The following is a 12,072-nucleotide window of genomic DNA, read 5'->3' on the forward strand; positions in this document are numbered from 1 at the left end:
AGGATCACCACTCTAAAACGCCGTGAGGCCTTTTGGATACACACCCTGGAGTCACTTGAACCTAAAGGTTTAAACCGAGATTGTGATTTATTATCTTTTGTATAATAATTTTGTACCATTGTCTCATAAGAATGTTGACTATGATTACGTCTCAAACATGACTAACTTTTATCTCTTTTTATAGAGTCACTTATATTGATGTGATCTGCACCTATGGCTCTGTCAGACTGCTCCCATCTTATACTATATGCTTTCCATGGAAAATCTCATCTCTATTCTTGGATCCATCCTCAGTATCCTTGTTTGGTGAATTTATTTATTCATCCTCTTTCCCACTTGTTTCCATATGTAATAATGTCTCTCATGTATTCATGTACATATATTTTCTTCCCCCACATAGTGATACACAATCACCCATCATATGGATAAAAACAGTGTCACATAATTAATACATTCTGATGTATGCACATTCCTCATAGTCTCCCCCCCATACCGCTATGAATTTCACACAGAAAAACAGTGCCTCCTGACTCTATAACCCTTTATTACACTACAATGCATCCTATTTTGCTTCTGAGTGCGCAGCCATCTTAGATCAGCTGACGTCACCACCCAGCTCTCTCCCATTGGCCCTACCCTCCTGTCCGTCAAGGCCATAGACCCGCCCTTCCACCACTTAAGCTCAGCTCGCCTCTGTCTCCACTGACAAGTGGTGTTTATCACATCCAGGAGGACCAGGCTGCGCTGATATTTCCAACTATTAAGGTAACTACCTCGCCATTTATAGCGACACTCACAACTTTGATCTACAGCATATTTTACCGCTGTCTTATGTCATCCTACATGACGTTTACCTTACAGATTATCCTGCGTTACAGCAGCATTCTGACCGTTTGATTACTGGTATGTGCCATTCTGTAACACCACCTAATTGACCTTATGTATACACTTTAACAGCGCCAATCACTTCTTTTTAGGCGTTATCAGTGAATAACATAAAAAGCGCCCTCCTTCAAGCTACTTTCAAACATGCTAGCACGGTATGTCTTATCCTTTTCTCCTTCAATCTGAGCACCCAAGATATATTTTTTGGTCTCTGTTGTAGTATTTCTTGTATAATATTGTATATATCCACGACCAAATTGCATTTTATGTGATTTTTGTACATACTTTATTTATTTTTGTTTATTTATTTATTTTTTTCACACTGTAGTAACTGATGAAGGTCCATATTGACCGAAACATTTTCTGGTACTACAATAAACTGCCTCACCAAGCTGTTGAGTGCCAGGTTTTCATTTTATCATATATGGTTTGGGAACCTAACTTGGCACCACTACAGTAGTGCACACAGTGTTTTCTACTAAACGTATCTCCTTTACGTGTTTGCACACTGCCTGGTCATGACCACTTCCTCTACCTTCTCTTACAACGTTGATGAGACCTCGAATATCTTGGCTCAATCCAAATTTTCTAGTGAATTTCTTAAGGCACCACCTCACGAAACACGGGGTAGAGTCCTTGAGCGATAGCTACGTCACCACACCAACCTAGAACTGCACTGCGCTACTCTCTCTGAGTACCTTCGGGTACAAAGAATCCCACGGGGCCTATGAGTTTCTCTCCGGCCAACACTATTTCGGGACACCCCTGAATATTGCACCAGATATGAGCAAATTCTTAATAAATGTTCATTTGATTTAATGACCCTCACCATAGAACATCTACAGAAGGCCATTGAAACCAGCACAGAAAAAATCAAGAACATTGAATCACAGCTATATACTCTTGGCACTCCCGACGAACTGAGTTCCCTGAAAGTCCAGATCAAAACTCACGTGGACCAACATCGCAAAGAAACAGAGAATAGAAAACGCATCAAATTCACCAGAGACACTGAGGACTACCAATCCAACAGATTTTACAGGTGGCAAGATTCCTTCTCCTCCCGCCGAACCACCGGTCGCCCAAACACACGTACCTCCACAGACTACTCCACTTCGGGGTCCGACCAGGATGAAGGACTTTTCCCTTCCAGTTCTACGAATTTTTTAGGACAGAGACGTCGCTTCCCTCGAGGAAGAGGACCAGACAGGGGCAGGGGCGAACAACAAAAGAACCGAGATCCAGGATGAGTAACGAGATCACATTTACCCACCCATTGGTGATCAACATTTCTTCTAGACCATTGGGTATTTCTGAATACCACGTACTTCAAAAAGGACTCTCCTTTTTTCCTACATACAGGTGCCGCACCTTTGATCTTGAAATGGATTTGCAACGTTTTTTTCGCTTCTTAAGATTGAAAGTTCATTTCTCTAAGATTCCTCCCCCCATAGTGTCTAATCCCTCTACTTGTGACCAGTCTAAATTGTTGTCATCTCAGAGTTTAGGCCTATGCACTAAAAGCCACTTTCGACCGCCTCATGCATCACATGCAGTGGAGACGTTCATAGATTTTGCGCAAGACTCTTTCCAGACACTAAGGACTGACATTGATAAAGGTAGATTACATTATCCACCGAACCTGTCTTCTACTGAACGCCGCCAAGCCCTACAGTCCCTTCAGGATGATAAGAATATAATTATAAAACCGGCGGACAAAGGTGGTGCTATTGTAGTTATGGATAAATCCGACTACCTTTCTGAGATTCTACGCCAACTTAACGACAATACAATCTATCAGTCACTGACCAGGGACCCCACTAGTTCCATAAGAAACAAGATTTCTGATATACTCCATAAATACTCACTTCTAGGTGTTCTTGATACTAAAACTTGTGACTATCTCACCAATACCAACCCAGTCACACCAGTTTTCTATACATTACCAAAAGTTCATAAAAATTTACAACATCCACCCGGGAGACCGATTGTAGCTTCAAGCGACTCTATCCTGTCACCTATTGCCATCTTTCTAGAAAAAATTCTGACTCCATTAATCCGCGAAGCCAAATCTTTCATACTAGATACAGGAGCTTTCCTAAATACTTTAAAGGAATTGGGCACCATCCCTACAGATGCCATTTTGGTTTCACTAGATGTGAAGTACCTATATACTTCTATTCCACATATTGAAGGCATCAACTCCATCCACCATCTACTATCCAATTCTGTCATGGACCCAGACAAAGTGAACCTCTGTATAGAACTTTTAACACTTGTTCTAACCACTAACCATTTTTTATTCCAGGACACCTTTTACTTACAGATCCGTGGCACCGCGATGGGCTCGAATGTAGCACCCCCGTATGCAAATTGTTACATGGCAGATTTCGAAGAAAACATCATCTACAAAAATGACTTATTCAAATCCAACTCTCTTCTGTGGAAACGCTATATCGATGATGTCTTTTGCATATGGGGGGGCACATTGGAGTCCCTTCTCTCCTTCTTTGATATACTCAATTCCTCCTGACCAGGTATTTCTTTTACAATTAGTCACGATTCACACAAGATGAATTTTCTGGACACCACGATCATCAAGGATCCTAACGGCATACTGTCCTCTGACCTATATACTAAATATACAGACCGTAACAGTTTGTTACATTATTAGAGTCTACACCCTTCATCCACAAAGAATGCGATTCCAAGATCACAAATTGCATATTCCCAGTGCCTTCTGGGATAAGTGAAGAGTCTCTGTGAGCTCAACGATCACTGGGTTTTGGCCGTTGCAGCTGAAAAGAGGAAATCGGAAAACCAGGGGAAGAGTCTTGAGGAGATCATTTGCATATTCCCAGTGCTTTCTGGGATAAGTGAAGAGTCTCCGCGAGCTCAACGATCCCTGGGTTTTGGCCGTTGCAGCTGAAAAGAGCAAATCGGAAATCAGGGGAAGAGTCTTGAGATCATTTGCATATTCCCAGTGCCTTCTGGGATAAGTGAAGAGTCTCCGCGAGCTCAACGATCACTGGGTTTTGGCCGTTGCAGCTGAAAAGAGGAAATCGGAAAACCAGGGGAAGAGTCTTGAGGAGATCATTTGCATATTCCCAGTGCCTTCTGGGATAAGTGAAGAGTCTCCGCACAAATTTTGGCTCATCTTTCATCGTTTTTAAGACATCTCAATATGGAAGAGGCCAGGAGCCATTTGGTGAGCTGCACTTCTTGCTACATGTTCACAGACTTACCAGTGGAAAAGCCAAACTTCACATGCCACAAATGCAAGCTTGTGTCCCAGTTGGAGGAAAAGTTGCAAAATCTCGAAGAGAGGTTAGCTACGTTGAAGATCATTACGGAAGGTGAAGAGTTCTTAGACAGAGCAGAATTATCTCTTCATGTTACAGAAAGAGAAGACATTCGAAGTGCACCTGAAGAAACAGAGGAATGGAGACATGTGACCCAGAGAAGCAGGAGGATCAGGAGGCAGTCAGCACCCATACTGCTCAGAAACCAGTACCAGGCTCTCACGCAGGAGAACGATGAAGAAATACATCAGGATAAGACTTTGCTCACAAACAGCAACCTTGTACGCCTTCAGAGTCCTCCTGGATGGAAAAAGAAAACTGTTGTGAAGAAGAAGCGGAGAGTGGTGGTCATGGGGGATTCCCTGTTGAGAGGAACAGAGGCCGCTCTCTGCAGACCGGATATAACTTCAAGAGAAATGTGCTGTCTTCCAGGTGCAAAAATTAAAGATGTGTCTGACAGGATATCAGGACTCTTCAGACCTACAGATGACTACCCATTCCTGCTACTACATGTGGGGACAAATGACACCGCAAGAAACGACCTGGAAACCATCTGCAGAGACTTTGAAGACTTAGGCAAGAAAGTGAAAGAACTGGGAGCGCAGGTGGTCTTCTCTTCCATCCTCCCAGTGGATGGCCATGGAACAAGGAGGTGGAATAAGATTCTGCAGGTGAACAACTGGCTACGTCGATGGTGCCGTCAGCAACAATTTGGATTTATGGATCACGGAGTGAATTACCTTTACGATGGACTACTTGCTAGAGATGGGGTGCACCTTACGAAGACTGGAAAGCATGTATTTGGAAGTCGCCTTGCTACACTTGTAAGGAGAGCTTTAAACTAGAACAACATGGGAAGGGAAGCAAAAGACCAGAAAAAGTCACACACCTGACAAATGCTATTGAGAACTCTGCTATTAGAAGTGGAAAGGAAAAACAAAGACAAATGAATCTAATTAATAAAAATATTGGAGAAAGAGAAACCAATCACAAACTAAAATGTTTCTATACTAATGCACAAAGCATGGGCAACAAACAAGGAGAATTGGAACTACTAACACAGGAAAAGAAATATGATGTAATTGGAATCACTGAAACTTGGTGGGACAATACACATGATTGGAATACAAGGCTAGAAGGATACAACTTATTTGCAAGAAACAGACTTGATAAACGAGGAGGAGGTGTCACATTGTATGTTAGAAACGCGTATATCTGCACAGAGATTGAAGCTTCAGAGACTGGGAGTTCTGTGGAAACTGATTGGGTAAGAATACAAGGACAGAACAATGGAAAGGACACCATTGGAGGTAGGAGAGGAGGAGTCCTGGCACGCCTTCGGAGGAGAGGGTTCAGAACAGCTCTTCCTTCACTCCACTTGGCTAATGTCCGTTCCTTATCTAACAAAATGGAGGATCTGAACTTACTTTGTAACATGAGATCTGATATGGCCAATTCAGCTGCTCTTTGTTTTATTGAGACCTGGTTGAATGAGACCATCCCTGATTGTAGTCTGGATCTACCTGGTTTTGTTATCTACAGAGCTGACCGTGATTGTGTAGCTTCAGGTAAACAAAGGGGGGGTGGGGTATGTCTCTACATCAACACTAGCTGGTGCTGTGATGTTAACATACTGGGAAAAGGTTGCTCTCCAGATCTAGAGTACCTTGCACCCTCAATTGTAGACCATTTTACTCTCCAAGAGAGTTTTCATCTATGGTTCTGGTTGCAGTATATATTCCCCCCCAAGCATCTGTTAAAGCTGCTATTGGTGAATTAGCATGCAAAATATCAGAATGGGAGAAAGGATCTCCAGAAGCATTTGTGATCGTAATGGGGGACTTTAACCAAGGAAAACTCAACATGGATCTCCCCAAATTTACTCAACATATAAACTGCTTCACGAGAGAGAACAATACGCTTGATCACTGCTATACAGTCATAAAAGGGGCCTACAGGGCAGTGAGGAGAGCAGCAGTGGTCTTTTCAGATCATTGTCTAATTCATTTAATTCCAGCCTACAGGCAAAGGTTGAAAACATCCAAACCTACAGTTTATACAAAGAAGACATGGTCTGAGGAGGCAAAATTGCAACTACAAGCATGCTTTGAATGCACGGACTGGGAGGTATTCCAGGAAACATGCTCAGGTCTGGATGAATGGGTTGATGCAGTGTCCTCATATATCCGTTTTTGTGAAGACACGTTTATTCCATCCAAATCTGTCCACTTTCGGGGAAACAACAAGCCGTGGTTTACAAATAAAGTCAGGTTGATCCGTAAGAGAAAAGAGGAGGCTTATAAAGCAGGCGATATTACTGAATTCAAGAAACTTAGGAACTCGCTATCTAAAGAGATCAAGTTAGCCAAACACGAGTATGCAAAGATTCTGGAGGAAAGGTTCTCATCAAAAGATAATAGATCTGCATGGAGAGGATTAAGAGAGGTCACCAATTATAAAAGCCACCCCACTATAGTGAACCCCAGCAGAAGTCTGGCAGCAGAGTTAAATGAATTCTACTGCACATTTGAGGCAAGCTCTACACACAGTGGCTATTCATCTCTAAGCTCCTCAGTCTGTTCATATAAAGATCATTCATTGTGCAACACCCAAGTAGTGATCTCCGAGGCAGAGGTGATACGCATCCTGAAGGGACTTAAGGTCAAAAAGGCACCTGGCCCTGATGGTGTATCTCCAATGTGTCTGAAAGTATGTGCTACCCAGCTTGCCCCTATACTGACAAATATATACAATATGTCACTGAAAGAGTGCGTTGTACCTCAGTGTTGGAAAAATTCCACAATTATCCCTGTCCCCAAGAAAGTGGGATCCTCTGAGTTGAACGACTATAGACCAGTAGCACTCACATCTGTAGCTATGAAAGTCTTCGAAAGAATTATGATGTCCCACCTGATAAAATTCACGCAGAAGCTATGGGACCCGCTTCAGTTTGCCTATAAGGAGAATCGTTCGGCAAACGACACTGTCAATCTGGCACTGAAGTACATTTTGGATCATACAGATGAACTGCACTCATATGTCCGGATTCTTTTCATGGACTTTAGCTCAGCGTTCAATACCATTGATCCGAATTTACTTCATAAGAAAATGGTAGCTCTTGGAGTCCCTCTTAACTTATGCTTGTGGATTTATAACTTCCTGACAGCCAGGATACAGAGTGTAAAAGTTGGACCATTCACTTCGGACACCTTGGTCACAAACATCGGGGCACCTCAGGGGTGTGTTTTGTCCCCGTTACTGTTTTCTCTCTATACGAATGATTGCATCTCTTCAGCAGACTCAGTAAAAATCTTGAAATTTGTCGATGATATGACACTGATTGGTCTCATCAGGGGAAATGCTGAAGACTTGTATCGGAGTGAGGTGGAAAGAATATGTGACTGGTGTAAAGCCAATAATCTTGTACTCAACACTAAAAAAACTGCTGAGATGGTTGTGGATTTTAGGAAAGATCAACATGAGATACTTCCAATCTACATCCATGACGAAGTGGTTCTTAGGGTCACAGAGACCAAATTCCTTGGTGTTATCATCTCTCATGATCTTAAATGGGGGAAAAACGTGGATGCTGTTATAAGAAAAGCACAACAGAGGATGTTCTTCCTGCGTCAGCTGAAAAGATATGGTTTGTCTAAGAATCTGCTGATCTTATTCTTTAATGCTGTCATCAGATCTGTGATTTGTTCCTCTCTGATAGTCTGGTATGGGGGAGCCACTGCGCATGACAAACTCCGCTTACAAAGGACTTTCAGAACAGCAGAGAGAATTATAGGTTCCCCCCTGCCTAAAATCCAGGATCTTTATGATAAGAGTATTCGATCCCATGCATTGAAAATTTCATCCGATCCCTCTCACCCGGGACACTCCTCATTCCAACTACTCCCTTCAGGACGTCGCTTCAGAGTCCCCAAATGCAGCACCAACCGACATATGAACAGCTTCTATCCACTCTCTGTTCAACAATTAAATCGTCATGTGTAGACTATATACTGTATCTGTCTTGTTAGATGTTACTTGTTGTATCTGTTGTTATATATTATGTTGCCTCTTTGCCACAAAGAATTCCTTGTATATATGTAATATGTACTTGGCGATAATAAATTTGATTTGATTTGATTTACTACAGACTGCCTGTGCAAGCTGAAGATATGGATGATCTCTTTATGCATCAAATGGCCAAGTTCTCCAAAAAATATGACATAGTTGTCATGGGAGATTTCAACTATCCAGACATTTGTTGGGAATCTCTCTCAGGCAAAACTAACAGGTCAAGGAAATTCTTATCCTCTCTTGCTGACAACTTTATCTTCCAAAAGGTAGGGGAGAAAACAAGGGGAACTGCTACCTTGGATCTAATCCTTATAAACAGGGAGGAAATGGTTGAGGAGGTAAAAGTGGCTGGGACCCTAGGAGGTAGCGACCATGCTATTTTAGAATTTTGGATAACTAGAGGAGGAAGACCTGTGAAGACTCAGACGTCAAGGTTAGATTTCAGAAAAGCAGATTTTAAGGGATTCAGAAAGAGAATTGGAGGGATCCAATGGCTGGATATCCTTAAAGACAAAAATGTCCAAGAAGGAAGGGAAATCTTGAAAAATGAAATTCTCAAAGCACAATTGTTAACAATTCCGAAAAGTGGGAAGAATAGGAAGCATTTAAGGAAGCCAGAATGGATGAACACAGAACTTAAGCACATGCTAAAAAGGAAGAAAAAAATGTTTATAAAATGGAAAGAGGGAGGCATATCTAAAGAAGAATATAATGCTGTCTGCAGAACCTGCAGGGCACAAATCAGATTATCTAAAGCTGACAATGAATTGAGGCTTGCAAGAGATGTCAAAAGCAATAATAAAGGATTTGGGGGATATGTCAAAAGTAAAAGAAAAGTCAAAGATGCTATAGGATTTTTACAGGATGAAAATGATGAAATGGTAAGACAGGATGTTGAGAAGGCCGAACTTTTAAATTCCTATTTTGCATCTGTTTTCTCTCAGAAAGGAAATGTAACATCAACTGTTCTTCACTGTCCTATTAAGGGAATAGAAGAATCCAGGATATCTATAAACAGAAAGATAGAGAGGAAACACTTAGCTAGCCTAAATGAATTCAAGTCTCCAGGTCCAGATGAATTACACCCGAGTACTGAAGGAGATAGCAGAAGAAATTTTTGAACCCCCTCTCCATAATCTTTGAAAATTCTTGTAGAACAGGAGAAGTCCCAGAAGACTGGAGAAGAGCAAATGTTGTTCCTATCTTCAAAAAGGGGAAGAAGGTGGACCCAGGCAACTATAGGCCGGTGAGTCTGACTTCTATACCAGGAAAGATCTTTGAACAAATAATTAAACAACATGTATGTCAGTACATGGATAAGAACGAAGTGATTAAACAGAGTCAGCATGGGTTTGTAACTAATAAGTCATGTCAGACTAACTTAATTTCCTTCTATGATGGAATCACTGATTGGGTGGATCGAGGAAGTGCTGTAGATATAGTATATCTTGACTTCAGCAAAGCATTTGACAAAGTATCTCATACAATCCTTATTGAAAAAATGACTAAGTATGGAATGGACAAGGCAACTGTTAGGTGGATTCATAACTGGCTTAGTGATCAGACCCAAAGAGTGGTCGTAAATGGCTGCACATCCAGTTGGAAGAATGTCTCAAGTGGGGTACCACAGGGCTGTGTCCTGGGCCCTGTATTGTTCAACATCTTTATAAACGATTTAGATGAAGGAATTGAGGGTAAACTGATTAAATTTGCTGATGACACAAAGCTAGGAGGGATAGCTAATACTAGAGAAGCGAGAGAGAGGATTCAAAAAGATATAAATAAACTGGAGAAGTGGGCAGCAACTAACAGAATGGTTTTTAACAGGGAAAAATGCAAAGTACTACATCTGGGCAATAAAAATGAAAAAAGCATATACAGAATGGGAGGAATAGGGCTAAGCAACAGCACATGTGAAAAAGACTTGGGTATACTAATAGATCACAGACTGAATATGAGTCAACAGTGTGATGCAGCAGCAAAAAAGGCAAATGCAATTCTAGGATGTATTAACAGAAGCATACAGTCTAGATCACGTGAAGTCATTATTTCCCTCTACTCCTCTTTGGTCAGACCTCATCTGGAATATTGTGTCCAGTTTTGGGCACGACATTTTAAATAAGACATCAACAAACTGGAGCAAGTTCAGAAAAGAGCGACCAGAATGGTGACCGGTCTGCAAACCCTGTCTTATGAGGAAAGGTTGCAGGATTTGGCAATGTTTAGTTTGCAAAAGAGAAGACTGAGAGGAGACTTAATAGCTGTCTACAAATATCTCAAGGGCTGTCACATTGTAGAAGGATCAACTTTATTCTCATTTGCACAAGGAAAGACTAGAAGCAATGGGATGAAACTGAATGGGAGGAGACACAGATTAGATATTAGAAAAAACTTTTTGACAGTTAGAGTGATCAATGAGTGGAACAGGCTGCCACGAGAAGTGATGAGTTCTCCTTCAATGGAAGTCTTCAAACAGAGGCTGCACAGACATCTGACTGGGATGATTTAGCGAATCCTGGTTTGAGCAGGGGGTTGGACCAGATGGCCCAGGAGGTCCCTTCCAACTCTACGATTCTATGATTGTATGAATTTCATAGGGTGTCCAGGCTTGTCTCTGATAATACTATCTGTTCAGTACGGCTTAATGAGATGTCTGCACGATTTTCAGAAAGGGGTTATCTCCCTTCAGTACTAGATGAAGCAAAATCTGAAAGAACCTCCTCCCAAAATAGACCCACCAACCGGATCCCGTTTGTCCATTCCTTTCGGAGAGCACCAAACATCAGAGACAGCCTAGTCAAAACTGACATAGGCACTACCATTCACAAAACACAACGTCTTCTACAGAGACCAAAGACAGGTACTTTCCCCTGTCTGCAGTGTATGCACCGCAGCAACGTACTTAAAGGCAATAAATTCCATCATCCCCTTACAGGAAAAAGCTTCCCTATAAATGGATTTTTCACATGCGACACCTCATTTGTCGTGTACCTTATCAAGTGTCCGTGTGGACGACTATATGTTGGCGAGACTACCCAGGCCATTTGGGATAGGATCTCGAAACATAAATCCACCATTCGGTGCATGAACCTTCTGCTTCCCATTCCTTCTCATTTCATCACCTTTGGCCATAATATCTCCCAGTTACAGTTCCAGGTTATAGAACATGTCCCTCAACCCAGACGAGGTGGCAATAGGATCACCACTCTAAAACGCCGTGAGGCCTTTTGGATACACACCCTGGAGACACTTGAACCTAAAGGTTTAAACCGAGATTATGATTTATTATCTTTTGTATAATAATTTTGTACCATTGTCTCATAAGAATGTTGACTATGATTACGTCTCAAACATGACTAACTTTTATCTCTTTTTATAGAGTCACTTATATTGATGTGATCTGCACCTATGGCTCTGTCAGACTGCTCCCATCTTATACTATATGCTTTCCATGGAAAATCTCATCTCTATTCTTGGATCCATCCTCAGTATCCTTGTTTGGTGAATTTATTTATTCATCCTCTTTCCCACTTGTTTCCATATGTAATAATGTCTCTCATGTATTCATGTACATATATTTTCTTCCCCCACATAGTGATACACAATCACCCATCATATGGATAAAAACAGTGTCACATAATTAATACATTCTGATGTATGCACATTCCTCATAGTCTCCCCCCCATACCGCTATGAATTTCACACAGAAAAACAGTGCCTCCTGACTCTATAACCCTTTATTACACTACAATGCATCCTATTTTGCTTCTGAGCGCGCAGCCATCTTAGTTCAGCTGACGTCACCACTGACAAG

General features: G+C 41.6%; 1 long non-coding RNA gene across 1 annotated transcript; it reads left to right on the forward strand.

The window, feature by feature from the left end:
• Nucleotides 1–859: 859 nt before the first annotated feature.
• On the forward strand, nucleotides 860–11,691 carry LOC141101321 (uncharacterized). The gene is made up of 3 exons (XR_012234939.1): nucleotides 860–903; nucleotides 978–1,040; nucleotides 11,638–11,691. It is a non-coding gene; the product is annotated as an uncharacterized lncRNA (long non-coding RNA).
• The last annotated feature ends 381 nt before the right edge of the window (nucleotides 11,692–12,072 follow it).

This window comes from Dendrobates tinctorius, unplaced genomic scaffold, assembly GCF_039654945.1.
Source record: "Dendrobates tinctorius isolate UK_male_01 unplaced genomic scaffold, ASM3965494v1 ptg000116l, whole genome shotgun sequence".
NCBI classification, from domain to species: domain Eukaryota; kingdom Metazoa; phylum Chordata; class Amphibia; order Anura; family Dendrobatidae; genus Dendrobates; species Dendrobates tinctorius.